At 47.1% G+C, this 17,399-nt stretch overlaps 2 non-coding genes across 2 annotated transcripts; both read right to left on the bottom strand.

The window, feature by feature from the left end:
• Positions 1-53: 53 nt before the first annotated feature.
• Positions 54-136, bottom strand: trnal-cag (transfer RNA leucine (anticodon CAG)). Its single transcript has one exon. It is a non-coding gene; the product is annotated as a tRNA-Leu (tRNA).
• Positions 137-2,804: 2,668 nt separating this feature from the next.
• trnal-cag (transfer RNA leucine (anticodon CAG)) lies at positions 2,805-2,887 on the bottom strand. Its single transcript has one exon. It is a non-coding gene; the product is annotated as a tRNA-Leu (tRNA).
• Positions 2,888-17,399: the final 14,512 nt, after the last annotated feature.

Below are 17,399 nucleotides of genomic sequence, written 5' to 3'. Positions count from 1 at the left end.
CATTATTATGTATGGTAGAGGGTTAATGACATAAATTTGTATAAAGTATGTGCTGTCAGAAGTGGGATTCGAACCCACGCCTCCAGGGGAGACTGCGACCTGAACGCAGCGCCTTAGACCGCTCGGCCATCCTGACTTGCCACGGTAGGAATAAAACCATCCTCACCCCACACCACGTACTAAGATTTGTACGACCTCCTTAATCTGTAACCCATTTGCTGCACTGTACACTTTGTCACTAGGCTGTAAACCATATAGCAATAGAAAGAGAGCCCCATATGAGATCTCCAACTGACCAAATAATGTTTTTTGGGTGGACCAAAAAACAAAATGTTTTTTGTTTTGTCTCTCTAACTCCTTGTGTGTGGTTCTCTGTACCCCAGATCCAATAATGCAGGTCTTGTCAAGGTGACAAAGGCTTGTCAGAGTGGAAAGAAGTGGCTGATGCTGGCGTCAACCGGTGTAGAGCCTTGCGGTTTCCCATATGGTCTAGTCAGGATTCCTGGTTTTCACCCAGGCGGCCCGGGTTCACCTCCTGGTGTGGGAATTGGTCTTTATGATTGGACTCGAGCAAAACTTTGCCTAATAGTTCCTTGGTGCCTTGTTGCTGTAGCTCAAGCAGCTTGTTCTGTTGGAACTATGACTGCGGTCTACCAGGGAGCAGGAAGTGTCTGATGCTGGCACCAGCCGATACTGAGCCTTGTAGTTTCCTATATGGTCAGGATTCCTGGTTTTTACCCAGGCGGCCCTGATTCGACTCCTGCTATGGGAATTGGACTTGAGCAAAACTCTGCGTGTTAGTTCCTCGGCGCCTTGTTGCTGTAGCTCAAGCACATTGTTCTGTTGGAACTATGACTGCAGTCTATCAGGGGGCAGCAGTCGTGAGGCACCGCTGGCAGACTGCAGGGAAGCCGTGATCGTATAGTGGTTAGTACTCTGCGTTGTGGCCGCACCAACCCCGTTTCGAATCCGGGTCACGGCACTGTCTTTTTGTATGCCGTGCTTCGAAGGTTTTTATTCTCTCTTCAGTCAAGAGACAGAAATGAGGCCGGAGTTTCAGGAAAGTCACGACCGCAGACTCACAGGTGCCAGAAGTTCCCATATGGTCTAGCGGTCAGGATTCCTGGTTTTCTCCCGACTCGAGCAAAACTTTGCCTGTTAGTTTCTCGGCGCCTTGTTGCTGTAGCTCAAGCAGCTTGTTCTGTTGGAACTATGACTGCAGTCTGTCAGGAAGCAGTTGACGTGAGCCACCAGTGGCAGACCACTGGGAAGCCGTGGCCGCAGCAACCCCGGTTCGAATCTGGATCACGGCACTGTCTTTTTGTATGCCGTGCTTCGAAGGTTTCTATTCTCTTTCAATTTTTTTCTCTCTAACTCCTTGTGTATGGCTCTCTGTACCCCAGATCCAACAATGCAGGTCTTGTCAAGGTGACAAAGACTTGGCAGAGCGGAATGAAGTGGCTGATGCTGGCGTCAGCCGGTGCTGAGCCTTGCAGTTTCCCATATGGTCTAGCGTTCAGGATTCCTGGTTTTCACCCAGGTGGCCTGGGTTTGACTCCCGGAATGGGAATTGGTCTTTATGATTGGACTCGAGCAAAACTTTGCCTATTAGTTCCTCGGCGCCTTGTTGCTGTGGCTCAAGCAGCTTGCAGTTCAAATCTTAGGCCATGTGGGGGTGTTGAGGAAAATTGGCATTGGTAACTTGCAAGCAAGTCAGGATGGCCAAGCAGTCTAAGGCGCTGCGTTCAGCTCGCAGTCTCCCCTGGAGCCGTGGGTTTGAATTCCCATTCTGACAGCTCATGCTTTATACCTTCAAAATGGGATCAAAGATGCAAAGGCACGTAAGCTATTACAGTTACATATAATCACAAACACCCCCCCCCCCAACCATCAAAAAGAAAACCCTTCAGCAGCACTGCAACAAGAACAGAAGAATCTCCTACAGTCATGATCACTGTCGGCTGACTGTGACTTTTTGAACTGCACTTTACATTTGGTATATCCTGCACTATTTTGGCCCTTATATAAAGCAGCATCAACCCTTAAGTCCGTCTGTCAGTGGTACAGACAGTTATGCAGCATTAACTCTCTGCTCTGTCAGTACATTACAATTTGCAAAGGGTAAAGTGGGTTCATAGTAGAGGGAATTAGCTCAAATGGTAGAGCGCTCGCTTAGCATGCAAGAAGTAGAGGGATCGATTCCCGCATTCTCCAATGCAGAAACATTATGATCATTTAAGGCATCACGTAATATGAAACTTGTTGCGTCATTGCTCACTGAAACACAGCATCAAAATTTACAATGTTACAACGACATTTACGCTCAATTTTCACTCAAATCATTTTTAAATTTTTTTTTCTATTTTTTAAAAATCATTTTTGATTTTGAAATTGACAAACACGCAATAACTTGTAATTTATGTCTCGGAGTTTTATCTGAAACGACTTTTTTTTTTTTTAAGTAGCGGTACGTGACGTTTTGTTGGTTTTTCATCTGGTGAACTGCTGATCTTTTTTCAGTTTGTCCTAAAAGCTGGGATGAACGTTTTAAATAAACTGAGTTTGTGATGGTATAAAAGCACCACATAATATAGAAAAGAGTACGTGAGATTAAACACGTTGCACTCTTACTTAATGCAGCATCAATGCTCTGTTAATCCATTAAAATTTACAAAGGGTAAAGGATGTTTTTGTAATAGAAAACTAAGACAAACTAGGACTAAGATTTGTACGAACTGTTATATCTTTTCACATTATTATGTATGGTAGAGGGTTAATGACATAAATTTGTATGAAGTATGTGCTGTCAGAAGTGGGATTCGAACCCACGCCTCCAGGGGAGACTGCGACCTGAACGCAGCGCCTTAGACCGCTCGGCCATCCTGACTTGCCACGGTAGGAATAATACCATCCTCACCCACACCACGTACTAAGATTTGTACGACCTCCTTAATCTGTAACCCATTTGTTGCACTGTACACTTTGTCACTAGGCTGTAAACCATATATCAATAGAAAGGGAGCCCCATATGAGATCTCCAACTGACCAAATAATGTTTTTTGGGTGGACCGTTCTTAGCACTGTAACGTCACTAGCGTGTTAGAGAGTGTTTTCTCTGGTATGAGTGTATTAGTTTCATAAGGAATTACTATTCAGCATTCATAAGTATAGTTCATTTTGACTGACATGACATAGCAAATGATAATGTTATAAAACAGCAGAGAATTGTATGGAAGCAATTGATGCATGTCCAAAAGCATTTGCAATTTGTTGGAAGGAATGAGAAACTGCTACTATGATGTGCACAAATGACTAAATCTTGTGGAGGCTGAACTAACAGTTATGAGAATTTTAATTCTGATCAGAGAAATGCACCAAAGCAATTGAGAAAAACTGTAATATTATATAATAGAATGATTATAAAGCTGAGTCTGAGCTTAAACACTTGCACCCTGACTTTATAATGCAGCATCAACGCTCTGTTAGTACATTAGTAAAGGTGGGGTCTTCGTAAGGGGAATTAGCTCAAATGGTAGTGCGCTCGCTTAGCATGCGAGAGGTAGTGTGATCGATGCCCGCATTCTCCAGTGCAGAAACATTATGATCATTTGGGAGCAACTCAGAATCTGAAAAGATAAAATTAAGGCGAAATTCGTTGCAGCATCAATCTTTAGGCCAGTCTGTCAATGTTACCATGTCATTAACGCCCTATTTACTCTTAAACAGTTTTATTTACATACCTTTTTTGTTTTGTTTTGACAGAAACGCATGAACTTATAATGCTACAGTATTAAAATGCATCAGAGTTTTATTTCTTATTTTGATCGCTGCTATTGATATAACTGAAATGATATTATTGTTATCTTTTTTATTTACTTTTTGAAGTTTTTTTGATAACAAAAAAGACTCACAGTGATCATTACCAGGATAAATCAGGCAGTGAATGAATGAATGTATTCCATAATAAGAAACAATAAGAACATCCATCATACCACCAGGTGGTGGAAGTGTGATTGTGTGGGGATGCTTTGATATTTGGATGACTTCATGGGAGTCTTAATCGACTGAACCAGGAATAATGAACCACTGCCCTGATTCTCAGTTCTGAGAATCATCCACTATCTAAATAATACCTGCTCTGTGGTGGTCCTGTGGGGGTCCTGACCATTGAAAAACAGAGTGAGCAGTCTACAGTCAGTAATTGTAGAACTATAAAGTGCTTCTATATGGTAAATGGAGCTGATAAAATGGACAGTGAGTGTAGAAACAAGGAGGTGGTTTTAATGTTATGGCTGATTAGCAGGCACGTGCACAGACATTTTTGGGGGCAGGTGCTCAAGCAAAAAAAAGGGCACCCATTACCAAAATTATAAAAAAACAAAAAAAAAAAAACACAGTAGGATATTTAACTTATATATTTTTTGTTAACACAATCAATACACATCTAATCAAATAACTCAAATTATCAAATTGCATAAATAAATGAAAAACAGGCAAAAACAAGGCCATATTGTGCACGCTTTTTAATAACCAAACAACTGATACTGATACATCTCCCTCATTTGCTTTACTGGTAGATGGCCTAATCCAGGATAAAAGAGTGCAGCTCTCTCTGTGCTCCCCCAGAAGGTGGGGCAGTTTGTCGGGGTCTGGGAGGGAGTTGAAGTAGGGGATGACGGTGTTAAATTTGGGGAAGAATTGGGACCGGATGTGGTGGTATTTGGTGCATTGGGTGAGGAAGTGCAGCTCCATCTCTACTGTACTGAGAGTGCAGTGCTGGCACAGCCTCTCCTCCCGGGGCAGCCAGGACCGGGTGTGTCGCCCCGTCTCCACGGCCAGGTCGTGTGCACTCAGTCTGTACCTCGTCAGGGTGTTTCTTAATTTAGGGTCGGATACTGTGCTCAGATAATGTGCTGTACTGTAGTGTCTGCTAAGGGCCAAATAACACTGCATTTTACTCTGGACATTAGTTTCAGTTTCCCAATCATTCAGCTATTTAGTTCTGAGTCTTTGTGCAATTTGGTTTATTCTAATTGGGTTTGCAGATTTCTCATGTTCCTGAGTCTTTATTGTGTCTGTGTGTGTTACACACACACACATGATGGACTCTGGCACACACACACACAGGATTGACTTTGACACACACACATACATACACACACCAACACAGTTACACTCATGCAAACACACACACATGCACACACACATACACTAACACTAAATTATATGCACACCACAAACAAATACACACACGCACCAACACAATCACACGCACACTACACACACACACAACAGAACCACACACATAAACACACACTCGCACGCATGCACACTCATTCACGCACACTCACAAACTCCTTTGCATGCATGGTCACACATGTACACAAACTAATACTCAACTCTAACATGCATGCATACATACACACACACTTAGACTGTGACACGTAACTACTTGCATACACACACACACACTTATACACTAACTTACATGCACATACACTAACATACGCACACTCACAAACACACACACACACACACACACACATAAATCCACAAACACTTGCACATGGACATACATACACCAACACACTTAGATTCTGACACACAATCACGCTTCTCACACACACAGGCGCATGCTCACACACACATACATACACACTCACACACTTAACTGCACACATACTTACACTGGCACAAAATTACTCACATTTTATATACAGTGTATCACAAAAGTGAGTACACCCCTCACATTTCTGCAGATATTTAAGTATATCTTTTCATGGGACAACACTGACAAAATGACACTTTGACACAATGAAAAGTAGTCTGTGTGCAGCTTATATAACAGTGTAAATTTATTCTTTCCTCAAAATAACTCAATATACAGCCATTAATGTCTAAACCACCGGCAACAAAAGTAAGTACACCCCTTAGTGAAAGTTCCTGAAGTGTCAATATTTTGTGTGGCCACCATTATTTCCCAGAACTGCCTTAACTCTCCTGGGCATGGAGTTTACCAGAGCTTCACAGGTTGCCACTGGAATGCTTTTCCACTCCTCCATGACGACATCACGGAGCTGGCGGATATTCGAGACTTTGCGCTCCTCCACCTTCCGCTTGAGGATGCCCCAAAGATGTTCTATTGGGTTTATGTTAGGAGTCGGCCTGCACACCCCGCGGCCACTGGAGGGAGCCAGACCGTGGCTCAACCTGCGGCTTCTGGTGCCCGCGCGGCTGGAGGCCGATCGACTCCCTTTGCGCCCACCAGAGGGAGCCAACTTCGCAAAACTCCGTCAGTTGCCACCAGAGGGCATACAGCCCGTAACATGCCCCGAGGGAGGAGAACTACAACTCCCAAAACACCCTCGGGCAATCAGCGTTCACGAGGAACACCTGGCTGAGCGTGTATTTAAGATAGCGCTCAGCCAGGCTTCCTCGTCACACCCTCTCTCGTGCTCTCTTGCACATTAGTTGTCAGGGACACAGGTAACGCAAGGTCTCATAGAGAGTTTGCGGTAGGCCCAGGGGCCGAGGTAATAAAAGCATTATAGGGAAAGATTTAGTCAGTGTGTGACTTCTTTGCGTTCTCCTGATTTTACTAGGAGAAACGCTTTTCCTTTCTTTCCATTTAAATGCGCCTCCTCCTCGACCAGAGGATCCGCAGTACTCTTTCTCTGTCACTCCGCCTCGTTGCTAGAGGTAGAGCCTTGAAACCTTTCTTCTCCCCGTCCTTCAAGTGAAGCGGGGAGTTTCTCGCCATTTCCTGGCTCTCTACTCGTTCCCTACGGGGATCGAAAATGTTACCCTTTCTTTTCCGGCACGAGCGGACACGCTCGGTGCTCTGTAACTTTTGAGGTGGTCACGCCCATTCTCGGGAGTACTGAGATTAAAGTTCAAAAGCACGCCACTAACTTCTCAGCTCCCGGGCGTGAACCTGCTCTTTTATTTTTTTTTGAATGTTAATAATTCAGAAAAGAATGATTAATTAATTGAAAGAGAATAATCTAAGTTACCCTAATTTTCCGAACTCATCTTTTGTTTGAATTCGCAAGAAGGCGATTCTTTTGTTTGCCCTTTATATCCCAAACCGTCGGCATCGACACCAGTGGCGCTGTGGCTCTCCGGTTTAAGGCACTGTGTCATAGTGCCCGAGGTTCCCGGTTCGAAACTCACTCGCTGCACAGCACGCATAAGTGCAGCGTGTGAATATATTATTTATTACCGCACCAAGCGTATACTAAACTCCAGAACTGTTTATTTAGTTATTGGGGTTTTATTTTCACACGTGAACCTTCAGTTCGTTATTTCTGTTGGCTTGGGCTGGCCCCGCCCTCTTTTCCAGCCACTCTACTTAATTTAGGTTCACGGCGAGTTTAGATTGTGTCGGTTCCGCCTCTCCCGGGCCGACGCTCCGCGATTGAGTCCACCCGTAGGAAAATCATAACAGAAGGGTGTGACCAACAATGGACTCAGCGGGTCACACAACCCTGCAGCAGGCCGTCAAGCTGCAGGAGTCAGTCATTCATAGACACGAAAGTATGCTTAACGAACTGGCCGAACGCTTTAGCTCGCTTACGGTGTCTCAACCTCCGGCCAGTCCTTCGCCTCATACCCATACCACCGAGCCCCCGATAGCCCCTCCAGAACGTTATTCAGGGGAGGTTCAACGATGCAGGGGTTTCATCCTACAGTGCTCCTTAGTTTTTGAGCTACAGGCTTCCCGTTTTCCTACTGAACGGTCAAAAGTGGCATATATGATTTCACTCTTGTCGGACCGTGCCTTGCTCTGGGCCACGGCCCTATGGGAACAGAAAGCACCAGAGTGTAGCTCAGCTGAGGAGTTTTCGAAAGCACTCATGGACACCTTTTATGCCCCACGGGGAGGCAAGGAGGCAGGACCCCGGCTGTTGGAGTTGAGCCAGGGGTCGCGCCCAGCCATCGATTATATAATTGAGTTCAAGACCCTAGCCGCCGAGTGTGGTTGGGACCAGGCTGCCCTTAGAGCCATCTTTCTTAAAGGTCTCAGCGAAAAGCTCAAAGATGAGTTGGCCACCCGAGACCTTCCTTCCTCTTTAGGGCAATTATACGAGGTGGTCAGTCGTCTCGACCTCCGTCTAAAACAACGAGCCCGTGAACGGCTCGGCACACCACCACACGGGGATCATGGTCCCAACTTCCCACCTCCTTGGTTCCATCCCCAGTCGGGGAGGAACCCATGCAAATAGGCACCTCTCGCGCACGCCCCGAAGTTTCGGAGCGCCAACGCGGACGGTCAAGGTCGGGAAACGCGCCGGCCCGCCCCTAAGTGGGGGCTCGGGTCGAGGCCGGCTCACTGCCCCCGACTTAGGTCTTGCATTAACGGCTACTTTCGTTTGGAATAAGGGGACGTCTAATAATATGGCAGTTTGGATAGATTCTGGAGCCGCCAATAACTTCATGGATCTTCAACTTGTTAGCCACCTTGGGCTTACTCCACAACCATTGGCCGCCCCTCTTCCCATAGTAGCGATTGACGGTCATCCCCTTGGGGGGGGCTCCGTTCGATTTAAGACCCCTCCCATCACCATGCGGTTAGGAAACCACTCGGAAACATTGTCCTTTTTTATTACTCGCTCTCCCAAAATGCAGGTTATTTTGGGTTACCCATGGCTCAGACTCCATAACCCAGTCATTGACTGGAAGTTGGGCACGGTCTACTCATGGAGCCCCAGATGTCAGGAGTCATGCCTAATACGGTCAGTGCCGCCTGGTGATCTGCCGGGTAAGCTGTTGGCCCCTTCTCCGGACCTCACTACTGTCCCCTCTGTTTATCACGACCTAGCAGAGGTGTTCAGTAAAGCCAAAGCCCAACAATTGCCGCCTCACCGGACCTTTGATTGCGCTATTGACTTGCTTCCAGGTACGTCACCTCCCAGAGGTCACCTATTTGCTCTCGCTGCCCCGGAAAGGAAGGCCATGGAAGAGTATATCAAAGAAGCTCTGGCACTGGGCTTCATCCGGCATTCTAACTCACCAGCGGGCGCGGGGTTCTTCTTTGTGGGCAAAAAAGATGGAACCCTGCGTCCCTGCATAGATTATAGAGGTCTCAATGTAATCACGGTTAAGGACCGTTATCCTCTCCCCCTTATGCATACCGCGTTCGAGGCACTGCAGAAGGCTCAGATTTTCACGAAACTGGACCTTCGCAGTGCCTATAATCTTATACGCATACGACAGGGGGATGAGTGGAAGACCGCCTTTATTACCCCCACTGGGCATTACGAGTACAGGGTCATGCCCTTTGGCTTAACCAATGCTCCGGCGGTCTTCCAACGGTTCATAAACGAGGTACTTCGGGAGGCGTTGGACCGCTATGCATTTGTTTATCTGGACGACATCCTCATTTATAGCTCCTCGCTCAAAGACCACATTGTCCACGTAAGAAGGATCCTCCAACTTCTCCTCCAAAACCATTTGTTTGTGAAGTTGGAGAAATCAACGTTTCACGCTTCCTCAGTCTCCTTCTTGGGCTTTATAGTTTCGCATGGTGAGCTTAGGATGGACCCAGCCAAAAACCAAGCGGTTAAAGATTGGCCAGTTCCCACTTCATTGCGCTCAGTTCAGCGTTTTCTGGGTTTCGCTAATTTTTTCCGTCGTTTTGTTCGGAATTTTAGCTCAGTTGCAGCTCCTCTCATTGAGCTCACCAAACGGTCAAAAGGCTCTTTCCAGTGGTCCCATTCGGCCCAGAAGGCATTTGACACCCTCAAGGAGCTCTTGATCTCTCCTCCTGTGCTCAGGCTCCCTGACCCGGAGCTCCCATTCATAGTGGAGGTGGATGCATCAGATGTGGGGGTAGGCGCGATCCTCTCTGAACGCTCGGGGGAGGATCAGAAATTACATCCCTGCGCCTACTATTCCCATCGGCTTACCCCAGCCGAACGCAATTACCCTATTGGAGACAGGGAACTCCTTGCAGTAAAATTGGCATTAGAAGAGTGGCGCCACTGGCTTGAGGGCGCCCCTCATCCGTTTCTGGTCTGGACGGATCATAAAAACCTGGCGTATATTCAGCAAGCCAAAAGGCTAAACTCAAGGCAGGCTCGCTGGTCCCTGTTTTTTGGGAGGTTTCAGTTTACCCTCTCCTATCGCCCAGGTTCAAAAAACGCCAAACCGGACGCCCTCTCCCGCCAGTGGGATTCCCCTGAACCTAACTCAGAGGCCAAGCCCATCCTTCCGGCCGCCCAGATTGTAGCTCCTCTCACCTGGGACATTGAGAGAAAGGTCATTGCTGCCCAGCGCAGGGAACCAGATCCGGGTGGGGGTCCCGAGGGCAAGCTATTTGTCCCGTCCAGCATGCGCCGCCAGGTTCTTCTCTGGGGACACGCCTCCAACCTCACCGGCCATCCAGGAGTCTCACGCACCCTAGATTTTTTGAGACGCCGTTTCTGGTGGCCGGCCATACAAGAGGAGGTTCGTTCCTTTATAGCAGCCTGTGATGTCTGCGCCAAAAACAAGGGACCTAGGGCTCGACCCCAGGGGCTTCTCTTGCCCCTACCGGTCCCCTCTAGACCCTGGTCCCATATTGCGATGGACTTCGTCACGGGTCTGCCCTCCGCTAAGGGTCTGAAAGCAATACTGGTGGTGGTGGATCGATTTTCTAAAGCGTGTAAATTCATACCCCTTTCTGGGCTCCCCTCTGCTAAGCGAACAGCCCAGATCCTCCTTCAGCACGTCATTAGACCCCATGGCATACCCACCGATATTGTGTCTGATCGTGGACCCCAATTCGTGAGCAGGTTCTGGCGGGCCTTCTGCAGCCTCATGGGGACCTCGGTTAGCCTGTCGTCTGGGTACCACCCAGAGTCGAATGGACAGTCTGAGAGAGTCATTCAGGATCTTACACGCTCCCTTAGATGCCTGACCTCCGGCTGCCCGAGCTCATGGCCCGACAAACTCCCCTGGGCCGAATATGCTCACAATACCCTCAGGCACTCGGCTATTGGCATGTCACCCTTCGAGTGCCAGTTTGGTTCCCCCCCCCCCACTCTTCCCAACCCAGGAAAGAGAGGTAGGGTCCCCAGCGGCTCAGCACTTTGTTCTCCAGTGCAGACAGGCATGGCGTAAGGCTAAAGCCGCACTGGAGGCCAGTTCCGCAACCATGCAGCGCACAGCGAACAGGAGACGTCAAGCAGCCCCCTGTTTTCGGCCAGGACAACGCGTGTTGTTGTCCACCCGTGACCTACCACTCAGAGGCGAGTCAGGTAAATTAGCGCCTCGATACGTGGGACCCTTTAAAGTCATCAGAAGGGTGAATCCTGTCACATATCGCTTGGAACTACCCCCAGCGATGAAGATTCACCCTACGTTCCACGTATCACGATTAAAGCCCTACTTATGCCGGACTCTCCCACAGCAGCAACCTCCACCGCCTCCCAGAGTCATAGATGGAGCGCCGGCCTACACTGTCCGTCGTCTACTTGACTCACGACGGGTCCAGGGCTCCACTCAGTACCTGGTCGACTGGGAGGGTTATGGCCCTGAGCAAAGGACCTGGGTCCCGGCGCGCCACATTTTAGACCCAGCACTAATCCGGGAATTCCGAGAAAACAGGGCAGCTGGCATGGGAACGTCGGGAGCCGTTCCAAGACGGGAGGGTACTGTTAGGAGTCGGCCTGCACACCCCGCGGCCACTGGAGGGAGCCAGACCGTGGCTCAACCTGCGGCTTCTGGTGCCCGCGCGGCTGGAGGCCGATCGACTCCCTTTGCGCCCACCAGAGGGAGCCAACTTCGCAAAACTCCGTCAGTTGCCACCAGAGGGCATACAGCCCGTAACATGCCCCGAGGGAGGAGAACTACAACTCCCAAAACACCCTCGGGCAATCAGCGTTCACGAGGAACACCTGGCTGAGCGTGTATTTAAGATAGCGCTCAGCCAGGCTTCCTCGTCACACCCTCTCTCGTGCTCTCTTGCACATTAGTTGTCAGGGACACAGGTAACGCAAGGTCTCATAGAGAGTTTGCGGTAGGCCCAGGGGCCGAGGTAATAAAAGCATTATAGGGAAAGATTTAGTCAGTGTGTGACTTCTTTGCGTTCTCCTGATTTTACTAGGAGAAACGCTTTTCCTTTCTTTCCATTTAAATGCGCCTCCTCCTCGACCAGAGGATCCGCAGTACTCTTTCTCTGTCACTCCGCCTCGTTGCTAGAGGTAGAGCCTTAAAACCTTTCTTCTCCCCGTCCTTCAAGTGAAGCGGGGAGTTTCTCGCCATTTCCTGGCTCTCTACTCGTTCCCTACGGGGATCGAAGTTGTTACCCTTTTTTTTCCGGCACGAGCGGACACGCTCGGTGCTCTGTAACTTTTGAGGTGGTCACGCCCATTCTCGGGAGTACTGAGATTAAAGTTCAAAAGCACGCCACTAACTTCTCAGCTCCCGGGCGTGAACCTGCTCTTTTATTTTTTTTTGAATGTTAATAATTCAGAAAAGAATGATTAATTAATTGAAAGAGAATAATCTAAGTTTCCCTAATTTTCCGAACTCATCTTTTGTTTGAATTCGCAAGAAGGCGATTCTTTTGTTTGCCCTTTATATCCCAAACCGTCGGCGTCGACACCAGTGGCGCTGTGGCTCTCCGGTTTAAGTCACTGTGTCATAGTGCCCGAGGTTCCCGGTTCGAAACTCACTCGCTGCACAGCACGCATAAGTGCAGCGCGTGAATATATTATTTATTAGCGCACCAAGCGTATACTAAACTCCAGAACTGTTTATTTAGTTATTGGGGTTTTATTTTCACACGTGAACCTTCAGTTCGTTATTTCTGTTGGCTTGGGCTGGCCCCGCCCTCTTTTCCAGCCACTCTACTTAATTTAGGTTCACGGCGAGTTTAGATTGCGTCGGTTCCGCCTCTCCCGGGCCGACGCTCCGCGATTGAGTCCACCCGTAGGAAAATCATAACAGTTTAGGTCTGGAGACATGCTTGGCCAGTCCATCACCTTTACCCTCAGCCTCTTCAATAAAGCAGTGGTCGTCTTAGAGGTGTGTTTGGGGTCATTATCATGCTGGAACACTGCCCTGCGACCCAGTTTCCGGAGGGAGGGGATTATGCTCTGCTTCAGTATTTCACAGTACATATTGGAGTTCATTTGTCGTTCAATGAAATGTAACTCCCCAACACCTGCTGCACTCATGCAGCCCCAGACCATGGCATTCCCACCACCATGCTTGACTGTAGGCATGACACACTTATCTTTGTACTCCTCACCTGATTGCCGCCACACATGCTTGAGACCATCTGAACCAAACAAATTAATCTTGGTCTCATCAGACCATAGGACATGGTTCCAGTAATCCATGTCCTTTGTTGACATGTCTTCAGCAAACTGTTTGCGGGCTTTCTTGTGTAGAGACTTCAGAAGAGGCTTCCTTCTGGGGTGACAGCCATGCAGACCAATTTGATGTAGTGTGCGGCGTATGGTCTGAGCACTGACAGGCTGACCCCCCACCTTTTCAATCTCTGCAGCAATGCTGACAGCACTCCTGCGCCTATCTTTCAAAGACAGCAGTTGGATGTGAGCAGTGGAGTTGGTCACTCGTGCCAATGCCAAACGTCGGTTTCAATGGTGCAAGGAGCGCAAATCTTGGGCTGTGGACAATGTGAAACATGTATTGTTCTCTGTTGAGTCCACCTTTACTGTTTTCCCCACATCCGGCAGAGTTACGGTGTGGAGAAGCCCCAAAGAAGCGTACCACCCAGACTGTTGCATGCCCAGAGTGAAGCATGGGGGTGGATCAGTGATGGTTTGGGCTGCCATATCATGGCATTCCCTTGGCCCAATACTTGTGCTAGATGGGCGCGTCACTGCCAAGGACTACCAAACCATTCTGGAGGACCATGTGCATCCAATGGCGGTGCCGTGTATCAGGATGACAATGCACCAATACACACAGCAAGACTGGTGAAAGATTGGTTTGATGAACATGAAAGTGAAGTTGAACATCTCCCATGGCCTGCACAGTCACCAGATCTAAATATTATTGAGCCACTTTGGGGTGTTTTGGAGAAGCGAGTCAGGAAACGTTTTCCTCCACCAGCATCACGTAGTGACCTGGCCACTATCCTGCAAGAAGAATGGCTTAAAATCCCTCTGACCACTGTGCAGGACTTGTATATGTCATTTCCAAGACGAATTGACGCTGTATTGGCCGCAAAAGGAGGCCCTACACCATACTAATAAATTATTGTGGTCTAAAACCAGGTGTTTCAGTTATTTTGTCCAACCCCTGTATATATATATATATATATATATATATATATATATATATACAGTATATACACACACACACGCACTCACATGCACATACACTCACTCACACCCACATGCACACAGGATACACACACTTGTACACATGCACAGGCACTTGCTCACACACGCACTTGCACATGCACAACACGACCACACACACACACACACACACGATCAACACAGTTTGTTCGCTGGACTCTGACAACTTAATTACATACAACTACTGTATTGTACTACTGTGAGTGTATTACTTGCATCTTCGCACAATAATGAATTTGCACAAGTTTGTGCATTTTTGCATCTTACTCCTGTTATAGCTCTGCTGCTATAACAAACCCTACGCTGCTACCTGCATATCAGAAGATGTCATCTTCCTCACCTACCACTTACTTACTTAGTACCATGTAGTGACCAATACTTGTGTCTAGTCTCGTCTCCCCTAATTACTTTTTAGTACAACCTCTGGCAAACAAAATGGATGAGCTGCGACTGTGGACCATAACACGTGGGTGGATGGCGGAGTGTAACATCATGATTCAGACAGAGTGGCAGTAAACTCCGGTAGGAATCGAGGAGGAGGTCTGTGCATTCATGTAAATGAATCAAGTTTTAAAGACTCAGCTGTAACTGAAAGTCATTGATCTGCCAATCTAGAGTATCTGATGATTAGGTGTAGACCGTCTGATCACCTTTCATTGTTCCAGATGTGTGTGCCACTCAGCAAACGTGTGGAAACAAAGAGAGTTAAAGTGTGGCCAGACGGAGCCATCTCCTCTCTACCGCTTTCATAACACTGATTGGGGCATTTAAAAAAGTTAAAAAGTGTTTCTTCAGCAGCTGTTTCTAACCATTCATTATTTATTTTTTTACTAAAAATGATTCATGTAAATGTATTTGATACACATGTTGTGTAAGGTTACAGTAATTATCACTAACAGCACAAAAAAAAGAAATAATAAACACTGTAAAATCAAAGAGGGACATTTTTAATAAATTAAGTGTGTGTGTGTGTGGGGGGGGGGGGGGTCCACATGGGCAGGACCCAAAGTTTCCCAGCAGAACATTGCCCAAAACATCACACTGCCTCCGCCGGCTTGCCTCCTGCATCCTGGTGCCAGGCCAGCTTCTTCCATTGCTCCTTGGTCCAGTTCTGATGCTCACGTGCCCATTGTTGGCGCTTTTACGGTGGACAGGGGTCAGCATGGGTTTGTTAAAATTCATTTGAGTAAAATAATTAAAAATAAACAAATGGTGAAATTTAAATGTACACCATCACCTGCAGCGCTGCAGCACTGAGACCTTCTGCCTTTGTGACATCATTGTGATGACACTGAGTGTTCTATGAGAGCTCAGTTTAGTTGAACCTTCAGTGTTTGTACATCATTTCTCATGATGGCTGCTGAACAGGAGAGACGTGCTACTGACCGTCCTTCTCTAATGCGACGCTTTTTGCGTAGTCTATGTCTGTGCTGGCCGTTCGGTCGAGTTCGTTCTCAGACGTCTTTTCAGGACGTCTGTGGTGGCGAGACCGAACCGGAGGGCAGTGTGGACGCAGAGAACCAGACAGTTATGGAGGGATACTTGTTCAAGAGGGCCAGTAATGTCTTTAAAACATGGAACAGGTTTGTAGAGAGCTAGAACACATGATGAGCAATCATTTAGGTAGAAATTAATGGCTAATTAAACAGCTCTAATCATCATAGCAATCGTTTCCTAAATATTGTCAAATCAGAATACACAACGATTCAACACGATGATTTAATATGAAGCTCATTTATGTCATTGTATTAGTTACAAGTGAAACCCTGCAGAATTTCAGTACTATGCAGTTGTTTTATTTCTATGATTCCTTTTGTTTCTGTTTCTTTCCTTCAGGCGCTGGTTCCTGATTCAAAACAACCACCTTATGTACAAGAAGAAATCCGGGGTTAGTCACGTGTCCTTTGTCTAAAGTAAAATCAGTAGCAATAGTGGCTTACATCAAAATCAACATAAAAAGGAGAAACTGTTCCTGAACAATCACTTTTAAAGACTCGTTTGCTAAAGTTTGAGTTGCTTTGCTTGTGCTTTGATTTAAAACTGAAATATTAGAGGTAAAGAAATGTTTGAGAAACCTTTTGTGCCCCCAGCAGAATATCATGGTGGTCATAGCTGATTTACACCTGTGCACGGCCAAACACTACAAGAGCATTGGACGCCGTTGCTGCTTCCAGGTGGTTTCACCTACAAAGTAAGTCCAGTGTACCATCAGGCATGAAAATTAATTTGATTTCTTTATTTATGACACTCTGCTGCATGGACCTCTTCGAATACCGCAGGAACGGCTCACTTCCCGAACATCTGGCTCAGGTCATCATGTGGCAGGTGGTTCTCGCCGCCCGTCATTGCCGTGATCGTGGCGTTCTCCATCGGGATATCAAGGAGCAGAACCTTCTGGTCAGTTTCGACACGTTAGAGGTCAAGCTCATAGACTTTGGCTGTGGGGACTTGCTCAAGTCGACACCCTACAGACGTTTTGCAGGTAATTGTACCTCGGAGGTCAGTAGCTATGAAACACAGATGACAGCGATCGCATAGGAAAGCCGTGTGTGTGAACCGTTTCTCTCACTTTTATTCAGGCACCATACTATACGCCCCACCTGAATGGATCGAGGAAGGTAAGTATCATGGTTGCGCTGCAACGGTGTACAAGAAGAAATCCGGGGTTAGTCACGTGTCCTTTGTCTAAAGTAAAATCAGTAGCAATAGTGGCTTACATCAAAATCAACATAAAAAGGAGAAACTGTTCCTGAACAATCACTTTTAAAGACTCGTTTGCTAAAGTTTGAGTTGCTTTGCTTGTGCTTTGATTTAAAACTGAAATATTAGAGGTAAAGAAATGTTTGAGAAACCTTTTGTGCCCCCAGCAGAATATCATGGTGGTCATAGCTGATTTACACCTGTGCACGGCCAAACACTACAAGAGCATTGGACGCCGTTGCTGCTTCCAGGTGGTTTCACCTACAAAGTAAGTCCAGTGTACCATCAGGCATGAAAATTAATTTGATTTCTTTATTTATGACACTCTGAAGGGCGTGGCTGTGCAACTGATCTGCTAAAGAAAGATGAGGAATATAAAAA

Source organism: Trichomycterus rosablanca, chromosome 10 (assembly GCF_030014385.1).
Source record: "Trichomycterus rosablanca isolate fTriRos1 chromosome 10, fTriRos1.hap1, whole genome shotgun sequence".
Taxonomy (NCBI): Eukaryota; Metazoa; Chordata; class Actinopteri; order Siluriformes; family Trichomycteridae; genus Trichomycterus; species Trichomycterus rosablanca.
The sequence above is the reverse complement of the archived record's forward strand: the minus strand, read 5'-3'. Positions and strand labels throughout refer to the sequence as shown.